Raw genomic sequence first — 18,438 nt, 5'->3', positions numbered from 1 at the left:
ATTCTATATTTCATCTATTGCTTTGCGTGCGTGTGTGTGTGTGTGTGTGTGTATATATATATATATATATTCATTCTCCCCATAAATCAAATAATAAAATGAACAATGCTAAAATAATAAAATACACTGCTCAGAATAAGTCAAGGGAGTTGAGAACAACAGATTGCTATACAACCATCAATTTACAATATGTGGGTAAATAAATAATTTTTAACCTGGTCTGGAATGATAACAACGTAAGCACCAGTCATATTTGGGAGGGCATTCTACTGTCAGGGTGCCACCACAGAGAAGACTCTAGCCTGGTGGATCATGGAGAAGAACCTCCTCATTCTAGAATAGGGCAGGTTGCTCCTTTTAAGCATTTTGGGCTGTTTAGGACTTTAAACGTAAGCACCAACATCTTAAATTCACCTTAGAAGCAAATAGACAAACAGTGTGATTCCTTTAGAGTCAGTGTAATGTTCACAACAACAAAAGAAACAGTGTGATATGATTCCATCAGACTGTACTGGCTTAAAATTCTGTATTCTGCCACAATAGCTCTGTGTTGTCTTCAAGGACAGCTCCACACACTGCTCATTATAGTAGTCCAATTGGGAGGTAACCAGACCATGGGTCACTGTGGCCATACTATCCTTACCCAGGAACAATAATTACTGGTGAAAAAGCCAAAGTTGAAAAAGGCACTCCATGCCACTGAGGCCACCTGAGCCCCTAGTGACCACTGGATTGGAGAGTACCCTTATATTATGAACCACATCTGGAACAGGCTATGCAACTAATTCCCGGGCATGACATCCACAGTGCCTTTATCTTGTCAGGATTTAACTTCAGTTTATTAGCCTTCATTTCACTACCCTATCCAAACACCTGTCCATCACTAGCATAGCCTCAGCCAATGTAGAGAGAAGCATACAGATGATGTCACTCAGGTTGCATGTACCTAGATTCCACCTACTAGGAGCAAGCAGCCATTTCTCCCAAAGCATCAAATGAAAATGGTGTCACCATCATTGGAAAATGGCAGCTGTGGGTGAAATATGTGTATAGGCCAATTCACATCAGAGTATTTTATGCCTCTATGTGAACTAGCAGCACTCAAAGGTAGAACTATCTGAAGATAGTCACGCGATGAAGGTCTCCTGCCACTCTCTTGTGATTTCACCCTCAATGCTGGCCTACATTGGATCACTGTGAACCATGGTTAAAGCGCCTTCTGAACTCCAGAAACAAAGCCACGGTTCACGAAGGTCACCCTTATCTCCCAACCCAGGGGTGAGAGAGGTATAGTGGGAAGGAACCTCAGGGGTAATTTCTGATCAGGAAATTGTCTTTGGCATTATATCTTCCCCAGGGAAGAGGGCTAGTTTGCATGTTATTGGACAACAGAGAAGCCACTGAGTTGTACCACATAGTGGCTATCATGTTTTAAGCCATTCAGGTGCATTAGATTGCTGTCACAGACCTGATCTTTCAGACATTTGTGGTGGTGTTCAGTCCATGTGCAACTGCATAGGACTACCTTACTGCTTGTTAAGAATCACACTGTGGTGAGTTTTAAGCAGTGTCTGTGACAGCTGCCACGTGTAAACAAATCCTCTGCCCCCTCTTCTCGTTTCATTTTCCTTAAAATTATGAGCTGGTTGGCAAGGAATTGTGTCCACCCCTATCATTGTACAGTGCCTAGGATATTTTTGTTGTAAATAGCAATTTATTACGATGTTCATTTTAAAAAATTGGCACATTACTTACTATGGTTTTTTTTTACATTTTGCTGGTGTTTCGAAATTAAAAAATAAACCGGAACATCCCAAGAACAACATCCAAGCAGCATTGACAACAATTCTCATCCTTCTGCAGAAACCAAAACGTTGCTGCTTCCCTGAGTTATAATGTTTAAAAACACCTGTGAAGTGCAATGAGAAATAAATTAGCATTTAAATATAGCAGTACACTTCCCAGGCCTCTATTGCTGGCGACTGCCGCAATAAAGCAAAGCATAAAGCCACTCAAATCAAGCTGCAAAACAAATTGAATTCCAAATTAGCAGCCTTACAAAAATAAACAGAGGTAAATATTGGAGCATTTCAGACGTAACGGCAGACATTGTTGACATGGGGACAAGCAATTTGAAAAGTGTTCCGGAGTTTGAAGCATCTTGAATTCCCATGAAGGCAGTAGTCAGCTCCCCTCCATTTGAATAGAATCTTTATGCGTTTGGTTATGACTTGCTTGAAATTCTGCTCATTAATGGGTCTCTATTTAAAAACCAAATTCCCTGATATAAGTCCATGGTGAGGAATAATCAAAACACAATCACATGTGATGCCTTTTTTCGTATTAATCGGAGGCCTGTTTGCAATCCTTTGCTAGTGTTTTTCTCAAAGGCAATAAATGAAAGAAATATGTCTTTTTAAATTTTATAAAACTCAGAGAAATGGTTTTAAACAGCTTTTCTTCACCTCCTATAATTATTTATTTTCAAACAGTCCTTCAGGGTAATGTTCCGTTTTCTTATTTCACACTCCTTTTTCTCATAAATGAACCATCACTTCAATAAATCATTATGAAAACAGAGACTAACACAAACCCTGAAAGGTTGAAAGATTTATGTAACACATTTATGTTTTCCATTTTCTCATTCTGGTACTCTGCTGCTAAAGCTAAGCTAATAAAAGCTGCTATTAATATTTCTTGTTGCCTAGCAACTGCAGAGAGGGAGTAATAGCTATAGCTAGAAAAATAGATGACCGATAAGGAAAAATTCAATTCTTTTATTATCTCAAGGGAAAATGGGCTTTTACTGGAACATTATGATGTACGAGTGCGAAGTTGAATACAAAGGATTTTCCAGGTTGTTTTTCTGTTTTTAATGAACATTATTTTACCTTTGCTAACTCTCTTAAGTTTCTTCCTCCCCTCCTTTATGAGATTTAATTGAACAGCCCCCACTCATGTTCTCATTGTAATGAATGTGGCATATTCATTTGGAACCTCTTTTTTAAAATAAAAATCCTAGGGGTGTACAATGACTTGTTCATAACATTTTTCTCCAGGCTGATATTTGCAAGATGACATTCAATTGCTTTTAAGGCCTTTAAAAATATATATCCTTAGTCTCAACCACAACTATACATGGCTGAAAGAAGCTACTTCTAAATTCTTTGCTGTGCGTTCAAGCTGTGTGTGTTTGTGTCCTTTCAGAGAGTTCTGACTTCGTAAACCACGAGGTAGGCTTTTGTCAACATTATTTGGGGCCTGTTTTTAGAGTGTCCCTATGTCCCTGCTCCTGCCAACCTAGCAGTTCGAAAGCACGTCAAACTGCAAGTAGATAAATAGGTACCGCTCCGGCAGGAGGTAAATGGCGTTTCAGTGTGCTGCTCTGGTTGGCCAGAAGTGGCTTTGTCATGCTGGCCACATGACCCGGAAGCTGTCTGTGGATAAACGCCGGCTCCCTCGGCCAATAAAGCGAGATGAGCGCCGCAACCCCAGAGTCGGCCACGACTGGACCTAATGGTCAGGGGTCCCTTTACCTTTACCTTGTGTAATGAGTATGAGCCAGGGCTGTTTGAAAAATACAGGTACTGTGTAGTGTTATTACTTATGGGATCAATATGGGTGCAGACTTTTGATCCTCACAGAATTCTTCCATAAGTAAATCTGCACTCACAAAAAACCCCCACAAAAACCAGCAACACACCAACTGGTTTGAATTTACATTCACCACTGGAAGTTGGCAAGGAACAGCAAAACCCAAAGCCATGCCAAACATCATAGAATTTTACCCTTTTCCTTCATTAATGATGACTGTCCAGCATGTGTGTTGAGATGAGACCTAGCAGCTTGTCTTGTCACAAGGGCGCAAGAGGAAGAAATTATTTTGCATTTTAATAAGAAGAAAAAAGAATAACTTGTTGCATCTGTTTTCATTGCATCAGAACCAAACAAGCTCGGCTTGGACACTCCCCTTATGATGAGACTTGCCCTGGAATCCTTAAATTTTCCCTTAGGAATCTCATGTGATGGAGAGCAGTTTTAAAAACTGGAATAATAAAAATAAAATTATTACATTTCTCGGCAAGGTGGAAAGCTCTCTGACAAAAATGTTCACTGTCGCCTGTCTAGTTATTGGAAGATATGCAATAGACTCACCTGGCATTAAGAAAATAACAGTATTCAACTATTCTCTCTATATTAGACCCTCTCTGCAATATCCTGTAACCTTGACTAACACAAGCAATTTTGGCTTTAGGTTTTATATGCATAATGTGGGCAGCTTCCTAGCACAAAAAAGAGCCTGTGGCCTGATTCACAACCTCATTTTTGAAGTACTAAAGCCAGCACTCATAAATGTTCACATTTAATATATTACCAGGAACCAATGGGTATCTTAACATTATTCTTAAAAACTTCAGTTTCTGATTGGGGCTCTGGGACATGATATTAGAATCTTTAGCTCACTTCTGTCATTACTTGGTTCTTCAAAGCTTTCTCAGCGAGCTCTGCCTGGTGGTAGGGAATGCCAATTGGTGACAGAAGATGCTCTGTAGGCCTCACTCTTAAGACCAGAATGCTGCTTAGGAATGCCCTTTGCTGTTGAGATTCATTGCCGTTGGGATTGTCCTGCTCTGGGGGGTAGGACTTGAAGCAATGACCTCAAGTTACAAGAAAAGAGATTCTGATTAAATCTCAGGAAGAACTTTCTGACAGTAAGAGCTGTTCAGCAGTGGAATGGACTTCCTTGGGAGGTGGTGGATTCTTCTTCATTGGAGGTTTGTAAACAGAGGTTGGGTGGTCACCTGTCTTTGATGCTTTAGTTGAGATTCCTACATTGCAGGGGTTTGGATTAGATGACCCCTCTCCCCTCCAAGGAAGGAGAGTGAAAATCGACACCGTGAAGGGGATCTGCTGCTCTTGTGGATCCTGCCGCTTGAGGTGATCACCTCACCTTGCCACATGGTTGTATCCAATGTTGATTGCTCCCCCATGCACCCCTAAAACTGTTCTAGGGTCCCCCCCAACCCTCTGGAGCAGATTTGGGGAAGGTGTGGGGCATGCTAAGAGTGAGAAGGAGAAATCATTGCACCCATGGGATGTGCTAGTTGAATACTATCCTCTGTATTGGAAGGGTCCAATTTAAACTTGCTCATAAGTAACCTGGAGTTAGAGGTGAGCAGTGAGGTAGCTGGACAGCTTACTCACTGAGTTCCGTGAGACGTTCTCCTTAGTACATGTCTATGCCATACACTTTGAATCATTCAGCAATGGGCTGCGCTGTGAACTCGCTGAATTGATTTAAAGTAACAGCAGGTAGCATACTGACCAGATCACGCTTCCCTTGTAGGACAAATGACAGCCAAAAAACAAAGGGAAGATCTCATTAATACTGGCAGCTAAAACAGCTTTGACTATTCATTATGATGTCCTTGGAGAGAGCACCAGTGCTGAAATGGGAGCAGAGAATAGATTGGCAGTGGAAACAAGCCTAACAATGCAATTAACCCTCCCAGCTCTTACCCTGGCTGGAGGATGAGGACCTGGGTGCTCTGCCTACATAACAATTCTACCCTTCTATTTAGGTATCCTGCAGCCCCCATTTGAGAACAATTGAGGTAGAAAAATAGAGCCTGTATCTACACTCTTGTATTTGCATCCACTGAGAATCTGACTCAACTTGATAAAACTTTTGGTACAAGATAAACATTTCTCTGTAATTGTTCTGTACTGTTTGGTTCTGTAACCACACTTAATCAAGAGACAACTGTGGGATATATGCCTAGTGCTTTGCTGAATTTTACCACTTGAATGTTAATTGATGAGAAAAAGCAGGATCCCAGGAGGTGTGAAAAATCCATTGGAAAGAACCTATTTTAGCAGTCTCATGCATTCCCCAGTATGCTGCGGTTAAAGCTGCTTTCATCTACACTGCATGAACCCAGCCAATCATCATCATCATCATTTTTTAAAATTTGTATGCTGCCCTATACCTACAGGTCTCAGGGCAGTTCACAGGATAAAATCACGATATAAGAATACAGAATACATAATCAAAATAAAAACAAGAACAACCCAAAACACACACACACACACACACACATTTTAAAAGGGCATTGAATGTCAATCAACCAAAGGCCTGGTTAAAGAGGAACATTTTTGCCTGGTGCCTAAAGGAGTATAATGAAAGTGCCAGGCGAATCAGAGATCACATAATGAATATAAGACTATCATGTGACACATAGCACCAGAATTAGGCTACCTGATGATATCCCTGAGGGCAAACAATGCTATCAGATTGCCCTCACCCTGGATGGCGAGGGAAGAGGGATGGCATCTGCATGATAGCACAACCAGGCCGGGCGCTCTCTGTTTGGCAGTTTAATTGCTTTTAAGTGCTATGCATCAAGATTTCCCATCACATACCTGTGAGACTACTTGCAGCACCCACCCCTCTGGGAACATCAATCTGACCCAATATTTTTACCTGAGACAAATGACAAAATGTCCCCGTGCCCCGACTCAATGTCTGAAGAAGACTTGGCAGGTCAGGCAAAATGGCCCATATTGCTCTGTCTTCCACAGTGCTGTTTTCTGAATACACCCCCCCCCCCCCCAGGATCTGCTTCACCTTATGCCTAAATGTAGGACCAGCCCTGCATTTATGCCCTTTCAAAAAGAGGTGTTAAAATGACTGGCAGTGGCGTAGCGTGGGTTGTCAGCACCCGGGGCAAGGCAAGTAATTTGCGCCCCCTAACCCATGGATTTGCGCCCCCTAACCTGTGGATTTGCGCCCCCTAACCCATGGATTTGCCCTAACCCCAGATGTTGTGCCCGGTGCGGCCGGCCCCCCCCTGCACCCCCCACGCTACGCCACTGGGTTGGCCAGTTGGTGTTAAAAAAAGATAGAACTTTTTTTATGTATGCTACAACAGCAGCAAGAATACTCATTGCAAAGTATTGGAAGACGCAAGATTTACCCACACAGGAAGAATGGCAGATGAAGTTGATTGACTGCATGGGATTGGCAGAAATGACTGGCAGAATCCGCAACCAGGGAGAAGAGTCGGCAGAAGAAGATTGGAAGAAATTTAAGGACTATTTACAGAAATACTGCAATATTAAGGAATGTTGAATGATGTTGGATTGAAATTAAGTGGTTTCTAGCTGTAATGGTATAAAAGGTTATGAAAAAATTGTTTTTTAAAGTAAAAGTTTAAGTTTCAAGAACTTGGATAGAAAATAAGGTTTTTATTTAGCGGTAATGCTATGAGATAAGGATTTGCTGAACAAATAATTTGAACTAGAAAACAAGAAGGGGAGGTATGAGGAGGTCAGGGAAATATGTTATTGAAAAATAAGTTGTGAATTTTATGTGTTTTTAATATATATATTTTTCTAATTTTTTTGCATTTTTCTCTTTGTATAAAATTGAAAACTTTAATAAATATCTTATTAAAAAAAGGAATTTATTAAATTTATTATTTGTGGAGCCCCCGCGGGCCGAGGCAGCCGAAGCCCCCTCCCCTTGGGCGCCCGGCGGAGGAAGGAACCACGGCCCGCCGGGCGGCCAGCGGCCTCTCTCCCGGTGCTGGGGGTGCACGGAGGCGGCGGCAGCGGCAGCGGCGGCTTCTCCTCCTCCTACGGACTGCCCCAAGGTGAGCCCGAGCCTTTCTCCCTGCTCCGCGTCTGGCTGCCTTGCTCTGCCGCGGGGGCGACAGGGGGTGTGTGTGTTGTGCGTTGCGTTCTGCCTCCCGGGGCGGGAGGGAGCATCCCGGAGCCGCCTCCTCCTCCTCCTGCGCGGGGCATGTGCCAGAGGAGGCTCCCCGGGAAATGGCCCTGGGCGCTGGGGGGTCTGGGCGGCATCCGCGGCGGCGGCGCTGAGCAAGGCGAGGAGGGGAAGCTGCCGGCGGGCGAGGGATGCGCGGGCTGAGCGAGGGGCGTTCCCCTTCCCTCTGGACTCGCGCCCCCCCCCAGAAGTTGCGCCCGGTGCGGCCGGCACCCCTGGCACCCCCCACGCTACGCCACTGATGACTGGCAAGGGGTTTTTCTTATTTTTTATATTTGCAGGGTGTTTGTGAAAGTGTTTGTGGAAAGCTATATGCTGCTTCATCTGTTCTAGCGCAATGAGGATGGTGAAGATCAAGATGAGCATTCTTCATAAGCTGCCCTCTGTCTCTCTTTCATGGACTTGCACATTTGTAATGCAAAGGGGTGCCATATGTCTGGCGAATTAACGTTTTCAGTTCAGCAGTGTTGATGGATGCCAACTAAGGATTGCCTCTCTTTCAATCTCCCATCATACATGAATCACACTAAGGCACTAATAATTCCTCTTGCTCTTCTTCCTCATTTTTCCTTGCCTGTCACTTTTCTTCTGGTCTTCTGAACTAAAAGCTGGGCTTCCACATATGGTTTGATCAGAGTAAACAAATCAACTGCAGAGTGCTGTGAATGTAGATATTGTTGCCTGGTGCCTCATCTACCAAACACATGTCAAGTGGAACAATAATTCTCCTTTGCATTGTGCTTGGTGTTTCCTGCCATTAGACATTTGCAAAACAATTTGGTGTTGTTGGGTTTCTTCCCCCCTCCCTTCAGCAGTTTAAAATATTACTGATTAGAAATGCAAAACGTCTTTGGAGCAATAATCAGAGCCGTAAATAAGCTGTTTGTCTAACACCAATGAGGAGGTTCGTTGGGAACAGCAGCATGTATGTATTAGTAGCGTAATTAAAATATCAATTACGCTGTGTTGACAGTTTGCCAAATAGCTGGCTTTTGTGCACAGTAAACTTAATCACTCCTAAATCTGCTCAGAAGTCACGATGCAATCCTGGGAAGCTGAACTGGTACAAGGTAATAATAGCATTTGTTAAGGCACATTTCCAGTATAACTCTCTGTAATGGCTCTGCTCTCCCAAGTGCTCCTTGGATATCGTGTTCTGAAAATTATTTTTTAACGTACGCTTTGTACTGCTGAAAAATGCCACTTAATCTTGGCAAAAGGAGCCTGAAGATTTATTTTTGTCATCCTTTTTTTTGTCTTCTACATCAGGCTGATAATAACAATCCTAGTTGATGTGTGCAGTGTTTATGTCATGTTTTAAATTTGGGTTTTCATAAAAGGATGTAATATAAATAAAAGTGGAAATAAATTACAAGTGCTGTAGCAAATATAACTACTAAAGCAGGGGAAAGTCAACATGGTGGAGCTTTAGAAGGACAGCAAAAAGTGGATGGTGAATCTGTCCAGTGCAGTATGTATGTGGCATATAGAAGCCATCTGGTGTGGTTTTTTTAATATTAAAATACTTGTGCACTTATGTATATATGTTTTATATCAGGAATTGCCAACCTTTTGCAAATCTGCAAATCACTCATTCATTAGGTTATCTCACTGTTTTGTGTCATGTTGCTGAAATGCTCCTTGGAGATACTTGGAAGAATGGGGGGGGGGTGTTTATTCAATGAGTGTATAGTCTGTGTACACTGATAATTGAGTGGTACATCCATAACAGTTATTCAGATGCAGTGTTCAATGAAGGCCCAATTTGTGTATGCAACAGTTGAGCTGTACAAATTAACACGTGTACACCCTTTCACTTGTATAGAGACAGCTTGTACTGTTGTTCAATGTAACAACATGCCTTGGGGTACAAATCATTAGAGACGGAAAGTTCTGAATAAATTTGGAGAGCCAGCAGAGACTGTCACTACCCAGTGACCCAAGAGTTTCCCTAGAAGCTCTTTTTAAGGTTCCAACGTATGCTGCTTTGGATGATGTTATTTATTGCACGTTCTGGACTGAGTTGCACTTCCGACAAGGGTCAAGTTTATAGCTTAGGAGTGCTTCTGGAGCCTGTGCTTTCCATGGAAACACAAGTATTAGCAGTAACCATGCTTTTAGTCAGCTTTATCTGGGTTGTTTACTGGTTTTCTCCAGGCTCAATGACTGCAATGTGTTCCACCTATGGCAGCCTCTAAAGACAGTCTGGAAACTTCAACTGGGACAGAATACAGCAGCAAAGATACTTGTAGGATCTAGGTCTTCTGATCCTATTGCACCTGTTCTGTGCCAGCTACATTGGCTGTCCATTTTTTTCGGGACCTACTTCACGGTGCTGGTATACCTAAATTGCTTGGAACCAACTTATCTAAACAATTGCCTGCAGTTGATCTCTGCAGTTGGCTTCTGAACTCCCACTCTCTGCTCCTTCAGCAAAAGCTGTTAGGCTGTCAAGAACCAGGGCTGAAACTAATGACCACTTGAGGACCCAATTTTTGAGTAGATGGAAGATCACTGGGAGCAAAATGTAGGAGTGGCTCCTACATATTTTTAACATGTTTTAGGGTACTCCCAGTTTGAAAAGGCAGCAAATGTGGGTGCTTATCTGAGCAACCTCAACAGCATTGGCTATGTTGTTGGCAGTTTTCCAATTCTTGTATCCATGAGTCTTGAATGAAAGAATCCCAGTTAATATTATGTACTGAATAATGTTTGCCCACCATTCAGAGGGTGACCTTTGGGGGTTGCAAGGGCAATAGTAGGGTTGTAGGGGGGGGGGAGAACTCCAGGGAAGTCCTATAACACAAGCAGAATTTTGTTCCATCTTTTCTGGATCCAGACCAGAAAGAATATTTCAAATATTGGAATACACTTCATAAAGAGTATGTGATCTTTGAATAAAGAGAAGGACTATATTTTAGATCCCCCCCCCCCGCAAGCATGCTGCAGTTGGTATTTAATTGTTTCAACTGAAGATTATTTATGCCTTTACTTGACATTGCCAACTCTTAGCACCTCTTCAACTTGGATCCAGCAATAAATAATACGTAATTGTAGTTTTTCAGCTCAAAAGCTGTGCTTCAACAGCTCCTAGACTTGTTTTAATGGAAATTTATGCAGAAATAACATTGCATTTTGAAAACATTTTGCATAAATAAGGCAACTATTAAAAAGTGAAAAATTCCATTCGTTTACGTACAGTGCCTGATGGAAAAGCAGACAGAGTGCCATGCCTTTGAATGGCTGCTAAGATGCACTTTGGGCAAAAGAGCTCAAAGGAATGGAAATTTCCTTGTCTTTGTTTCAGATATAGAGGTTATGATGACTACACAGAGATGTAGGTGTAGGTGCACTGAAGAAGCCTTTTTTATTTAAATGTGATCCATTTTAGAGGCAAATAACAGATAGTGCTTACAATAAAAAATAATAGGCTGCAAAATGCTTCTTTATGTAATGAGTACTTCAAAGGACTCTGTGAGCACCTGTGAATGTGCTCTGGGTGTTCTGAAGAGTAAGTTCTAATGGGAAGCAAAGGCTTCTGCATTGAAGGAACAGGGGGGGAAGCGAGTCTCCTGCCCCCTATTATTTGTTTTGTATTTATCATAGTGAGGACATTGGTAGGGGGAAATAAACATTGCACCAGTGGAAAACAGAATAGCATCAGGATTCCAGTTTCTTTTCAGGGGAAATACATCTTCAAATCTTTATAAATTTGACAGTAATTTTTTTTAAAAAAAAATGTCAATACCTTGATTGGCTTCCTAGCTATACAATTTGCATGCACCCCGGGATGGTTAGACTCTGTACCTCTATAATTTAGCTCATGTTGTGATTGCAGTTATATATAAAAAAAACCCTGGTATCATTTTGTATTTATAAATAAAAGAATAATAGTTTATGTGTTACATGTTCACAAGAAAACTTTCTAATTTATTTATTTTTAAAATCTCCTCCGAACCATCCTGTCTTGACTAGGAAGAGATGGCACCCCCAAAAATTTTTTTGGGGGGATGATTGATTCTTAGAGAAAAATTGAAAGTGAGATAGAGAAGAGGTGGCAGCGGGGAGAGAAATTTTCCACATGCAACACGTACGGGCAGCCAATCAGTAATGAAATGCATCCAAATGTTGTTCCCTGGCCCTGCTGCTTATAAAGGTTAATGCAGTGCCATATTTTGTGGCTCAGCTCTACAGAATCCCATTACTAACCTTCCTTTTACACCTTGGACATTGTTTGGCTTGTCACTGAGAAGGGAGGAATTGTATTGCTGCAATTCTTCAACATCCATAAAAATTGCCAGTGTCATACTTCTCACTTATCTCTCAGTGCAGTGGGCATTTCTCATTATAGATGGAGACTGGCCTGCAACCTGCTCCAGCCAGCTGTTATACACCTTTGGTGTCATTAGAGATAAACAGCCCTCGCCAACATCCCTTCCTTGTGTTCGCAGGTGCTGCACATGAGCCAGACCTTTGTGGAGGCTGTCGAGGGGTTGCGTATGGTTGAATCCTTTTGCCCCCACATTTGTGCGCTGTGCCTTGCACTCTTGGATTTAACTCTGAGATAAAGGCTGCTTCTTTTTCTCTTTTCTTTTACTGATGAATTTCTGTGCTAACTGCGAAAGATTTTCCCCCACTGCTATCAGCTTCATATCATATATGAGATAACTGATTTGATGAATTGAAGATGTCAGTGTAAGAAGTAAAGAACTATGAATTCAAAAGTCAGAAGGGAAACCAAAACGGCAAGTGAGATCTATGTACAGTCATACCTTGGGTTAAATATGCTTCAGGTCGAGCGTTTTCAGGTTATGCTCCACGGCGACCCGGAAGTAACGAAATGCATTACTTCTGGGTTTCGCTGCTCGCGCATGTGCAGACACTCAAAATGATGTCACACGCATGCGCGGATGCCGCAAATCACAATGCGCAGACGCAGGTTGCTTTCGCTTCAGGATGCAAACGGGGCTCCGGAACGGATCCCGTTCGCATCCAGAGGTACCACTGTAGTCTGTCCTCTGGTAACCACTAGGTTAGATTACTGCAATGTGTTACACATGGGGCTGCCTCTGAAGACAGTTCATATACTGCAGCTGGTCCAGAATTCAGCTTCTAGGTTGGTCACTGGGGCAAGGCTGTTTGAGCATGTAACACCAATCCTGGCCTGACTGCGCTGGCTGCCAATTAGTTTCTGGGTTCATTTCAAAGTGCTGGTTTTGACTTATACAGCATTAAAAGGCTCAGGACCGCAGTACCTCAAGGACCACCTTTCCCCAGACCCTGCAATCATAATCTGAGACCCTTCGTGTGCCTCCTCCATGAGGAGAAATCTAGAAATATTGTTTCCAGTTCTGGTTGCCACCTCAAAAAGCATATTGTAGGGGCTGGAGAAATCTCAGAAAACTCCCCTGTGAGGAAAGGTTGGGGCTTTTTTTGTTATAAAACAGGTGAGACAAGGGGGAACATGTTAGAGATGTATAGAATTGTGCAAGATATGGAGAAAATGGATAGGAATACATTTTTATTCCTCTTACAGATAGGTAGCCGTGTTGGTCTGCCATAGTCAAAATAAAAAAATTCCTTCCAGTAGCACCTTAAAGACCAACTAAGTTAGTTCTTGGTATAAGCCTTCAGATACACAGTGTGTATCTGAAGAAGTGTGCATGCACACGAAAGCTCATACCAAGAACTAACTTAGTTGGTCTTTAAGGTGCTACTGGAAGGATTTTTTTTTATTTTTATCCCTCGTATGTGATACTGGAGCTCAGAGTCATCCAATGCAGCTGAATTTTGGAAGATTCAGGACAGAGAATTTAAATTTAAATTGGTTTAAATTTAAACCACAGTACACATTTAAACCATGGTATTTGCTCCTGTAAGATGTAGGATGGCTTTAGAAGGGCTTTAGACAAATACATGCTTGTTTGTTTTCCATAGCCAGATATCTAGCTGGCCAAATTGAGAATAGAATGGTGGACCAGATAGGCCTTTGGATTTGACTGAGCAGGCCTCTAATCTGTAGGCCCACAGTAGTTTCTACTCCATCATTTGAAGCTTGATCTAAATTCACTTAGTTATGCATGGGCAAGTTCTGTAGCATCTATGAAAGAACACTATGAGAAAACTCACGTGGCCCCAAAAAGCCATCCACATTTTACATGCAAGTTTTCTTCCTCTGTGATAGAAAACAGATGTGATTGTGCCTTTACAAATCAGACGATAAGTTCAGATCCCGTTAAAGGTTTAGACTTCATTGTCTATAATGGTTGATAGGAGCTGGAATCTTCCTGAGTGACAGTTTTCCTCATTCACTTTTGTTTTGCTTTTCCAGTGAAGTAGAAAAGTCACACAGAGTACAATGAATTTAGTTCACTCAGTTAGCAAGAGCTCAGCTCTGCTGCTTTATCCCGAACCATTCAAATCTAGGTTTGCTGCTGCTCAGTAACCGCTAAATTTTCATGTTGATTTTGCTTGTCATCTATGAATGATTGAATTTTTTCCTAGTTATTGCAGCTAGGCTTCAGCTCTTGTCATGCTCAGAAGGCATCTGGGGAATGATTTTGCTCTCTGCAGGGGGTGTGCATATCAAGACAGCAGAAGGCTAATTCCAAAATCCAGGAGGCAGATCACTTTGTGACCTACATTTTAATTAGGATGCGGGATCTTCATACTGTTCATGGGTCAAGTGCTTACTAGAGAGAGATGGCCAGAGCCGTTGTGGGAGTGCAATGTCTTTTAATACTTATTCAACTTCATGACTCTGTAAATAATGTTCTGAATGGGCATCTAATAAAAAAAAAGGAACTAATCTAGATGGTATAGGAGTGTTCCTTTCACAATTTATATTAATTATGTAATGCAATACACTTTGTTTAGAACCCAGGAAACTTTAACTGTATATACGTTGTTTATTAGATAGCCACATATGTATGCTGTGTATGTAGTCTAGTCTTTTCCAGGGAATTCTGTGTGGAGGAAATAATTTAAAATCATTGTGTGCTTCCTCCACAAGAGGTCTAGAGGGCAGAAACAGAAGAGGGGGGCCTTTTGGGGGTGGCTCCCCACTTGTGGAATGCTCCCCTTAGGGAAGTTCACCTGGCTCCTAACATATTTTTAGGTGCCAGGCAAAAACATTCATCTTCTCCCAGGCTTTTAGCTGATTAAACCATCTATGGCCTTTGAAACTGGGGACGCGGTATTGTTTTTGTTTGTTATTATGGTATGTATTTTATGTTTTTATATTGTAAACCACCCTGTCATCTTTGAATGAAGGATGTTATAGAAAATGAATGAATGAATGAATAAGACAAAAAACTTGAAACCTTATAAGGCAGCACTGAATATTCTTCTGCTTCAGTTTTTGAACAGAAATGCGTTAGGAGCAGGTGTTTCCCCAAAATGCTTTTTTTGGAGAATATTCAGCATTTTCAATCCTGTTTAGCACCACAGCTTTGCTGCTTTTGTGACACCTTTTTCCTAGCTAGAACTTCTTTCTTTCTCCTTCCAGGTTGCTAACATGGGTATGAACTGCCCTGAGACCTACGGGTATAGGGCGGTATATAAATTCAATCAATCAATCAATCAATCAATAAAAGGTGATAACAGAATATGTAATAGCCATGGTGGCATCACAGTTCTACATAGCAAATCAGATTTGGTTATGTCCTGTCATTACTGAAGTAAAATAAAGTCAGTGAAAGTAGTGCTTCTTGCATTAGCCACATGGGTTGTCTTAGCAAGAAAAAAGATTAATATTGTTAATAATAATTACTCTCCCTTCACCCTAAGGTTCCCGGGTAGGAGTTTTACAACACAATATTAAAACAGTTCAAAATGAAGTAGGGAATACAATAAGAGCATGATGGGATGTAGCCAAGCAGATATGGCTGTTTGCTAATACCAGGAAAAGCAAAGTAAGTCCAGTCAAGAACAATGCTTCCTGAATGAGGAAATTTATTTAAGGCAAATATACACAACCCCACAAAAGGGTTGTGTATGTATACACAATATATATTATTGTTTATATATTGCTCATGTTTAAGAATGAGCTCATTATTTCTTTGCTATCTATGTATGTCTGAATAGGAAGTGTGTCTTGAGAGTACTGTGTCTAGACTCTGATGTTTTATTCTTTGTTCAGATATTCCTTGTACAGAAACAACACCAAAAATCAGTGTTCCTCTGTCTTGTATGCCAGAATGTCTGGGTGATTATCCTGGTATAGCCAAGAATTACTAAAAAGTTGGCTACCATCCTACAAGTTGTTCACAATCTTTCCATGACAACAACTGGGCATGAGTGAGTTGTGTGAGTGCAGAAAAATATTTCAAAATAAACTAGTGTTGATAGCAACAAAGATTCTTGCTGCAATAGACTAATATGACTACCCCTCTGAATGTAGTTGATAGCTGAATTTGATAATGAACGGGTGCAAAGACTGTTTTATACTGTGATCTACTGTTTACTGAAATACTGTATTTTGGGGGTTGTCAGCTTATATTGTTGTGATGCCTACTAGAAACCATAAACCTTGACTGAGAGCCAAGAAGAGAAGCCATAAAACATGCCAGGAGGTATCATTAAATCAGCACCCTATGGATTGAGTTTGTTGCTTATTAACTTGAGGTGGAGAAGGACAAAGGTCTCTGAATTTGCATTAACCTCAAGAGACTGACAAAAGCATTAAAGAGGAAACATTAGTACTTGCCTAAATACTGAAGTGACAGGAGAAAATTCTTCATCATTTTAGATTCATTGGCAGTATTTTGGCAGATTCTACTAAGCTCAGAAGATGCCAAGATTTGTATTTTCACTTCAGTGTTTGGCAGATAGTGAGTTTGAAAATTGCTGCTGGCATGTGTTTAGCTCCAGAAAAAATTCACAGCACACTGTCCTTGGTGCTGGAACAGCTAGCATATCTAAGAGGCATACATTGTTGTAGTCTCTCTCAATCAGCACCTTTGTTAAGTACTCTTATTTGGAGCAATGCGTCAAATAACTTATTAATCACTTGGGACTTTAACATATCATAGTGTCAACATTACCTTTTCTTGATTCCAGAAGATGGATAAACATTGTCATATTCAGTCCACTTTCACATTCTACGAGTTATGTTTAATTGTTGATGCGCTTACAACTCATTATGTGTCTTGAACAGTTTGCTGTTGGGGGCTCCATCTCAATCAGCCAACATTTCAGACCATGAAAGAAATGTAAGCAACTTGAGGCAACACTGACGACCATTGTCATGGTGCTTAGGGCCATTTTCAGGACCGCCCATAATTTGCATAATGCATAGATAGGCAACATGGTGCTCTTGAGATATTGTTGGACTGCAACTCCCAACAGCCCCAGCCAGCATGGCCAGTGGAGAGCACCAAATTGGCTACCCCAGTGTAATGCATGTTACTTATTGTAAGAGGAGACAGTATGCAGAGAATATATATATATTTATGGCAGAATAAAATTACTGAAAGTTCATTCTGGTTGTAAGTTTTTTTTAAGAATGAGGCCAAAGCACTAGTCACAAGGAGGGAAAGTTACCACCTAGAATATGGGTACTGTTCCTGTAAGCACTGAAGACTCAAACAAGATGTCATGTTAGAACTGCAGCAATACTGAAAAGAACACGTCTTATAGTTCTTGACTCAAGCATACAGTTGATGAGCCAGGAACAAAGTGTCAGTTCGTGGATGGATGGATGCATTGAGTGATGATGTACCATGGCACACTATGGGTGAGCCATAAAGAGGAGAAAATAAAGGGCAAATACTTCAGTCAGTAATCACAATGTAAAAAAGGAATAAAGAATTCAGTCTGATTATTCCTAGTTTTCAGCCTCTATATTCCCTAGTTTCCTACTTTCATATTCCCATTGTGCAAATAAATCTCAATTGATTTTAGGAGTTCTGAGGTATAATGATGGTCTCTTGAGATGGTAAAAAGGGAAATACAGAAATCACACCGAATGCCTGAAAATAGATAAGATAGAGACATTGATGGAGTGCTATAAGTGGAATGTGTCTGAAATAGATAGATGGATAGAAAGAATAAAGTGCACACCACAATGGGACCAAAGAGGCCATTCCACTGAAATAAAAAAGAATTCAGCTGTCCTGGTTAGAAAAAGCACTGGCCACAAAATCATAATACGCTAATGTAGCATCTTGTTTGAGTGATTATCATACCTTTAAAACTCTTGCATATCATAATATGTTAGTGGCAGTGGAAGAAGTTGATGCGGTGTCTTTAAAAAATGCAACAAGCTGGGTGAAGTTTGTGAGCAATTATTTGAGTAGATGTGAAATTGTTGGGATTGAAAATTGAAATACTGCAAAGCTACCAGAATTCTTTGTAATGTAGGGTAATCCTGTAATCTGTCCCTTAGGATCAGATTCACAGAAAATCTGTAAACCCCCAAATCAAGTTATGTGAGGAATATTTGCACACACACACACAATTATAATAATACCTTCTCTTGTTTCCACTGAGTGCAAGAAAGAGGCTGTTACTGTCTTTTGCAGGATTGGTCTCAGAGCTCTCTGTGCCAATGCAGCCCATTGCCCAAATAAATACTTCTGATGCTGTGGACTATTAGTTTTCAATGGCACAAGCTTGTACCCACTTATGTGAGACTATGCCTTACTTCACTC

The 18,438-nt window shown here is 41.2% G+C and overlaps 1 protein-coding gene and 1 long non-coding RNA gene across 11 annotated transcripts in view; one reads left to right on the top strand and one right to left on the bottom strand.

Annotated features, from left to right (window-relative positions):
* LOC310709159 overlaps positions 1 to 18,438 on the bottom strand; it is a 105,284-nt gene that overhangs the window by 2,048 nt on the left and 84,798 nt on the right. Inside the window, exons 2-3 of the long non-coding RNA XR_014527370.1 lie at positions 3,915 to 4,045; positions 1,756 to 1,909 (exon numbers count right to left, since the gene is read on the bottom strand). This is a non-coding gene — a long non-coding RNA (uncharacterized lncRNA). The remainder of the gene's footprint in view (positions 1 to 1,755; positions 1,910 to 3,914; positions 4,046 to 18,438) is intronic.
* The window catches only part of TOX2 (TOX high mobility group box family member 2), a 260,964-nt gene that overhangs the window by 172,318 nt on the left and 70,208 nt on the right, over positions 1 to 18,438 (top strand). The gene's annotated exons all lie outside the window — the stretch shown is intronic.

This window comes from Podarcis liolepis, assembly GCF_965112155.1.
Source record: "Podarcis liolepis genome assembly, chromosome: 6".
Taxonomy (NCBI): domain Eukaryota; kingdom Metazoa; phylum Chordata; class Lepidosauria; order Squamata; family Lacertidae; genus Podarcis; species Podarcis liolepis.
Note: the sequence above shows the minus strand (reverse complement) of the source record. Positions and strands in the feature narration are given on the sequence as shown.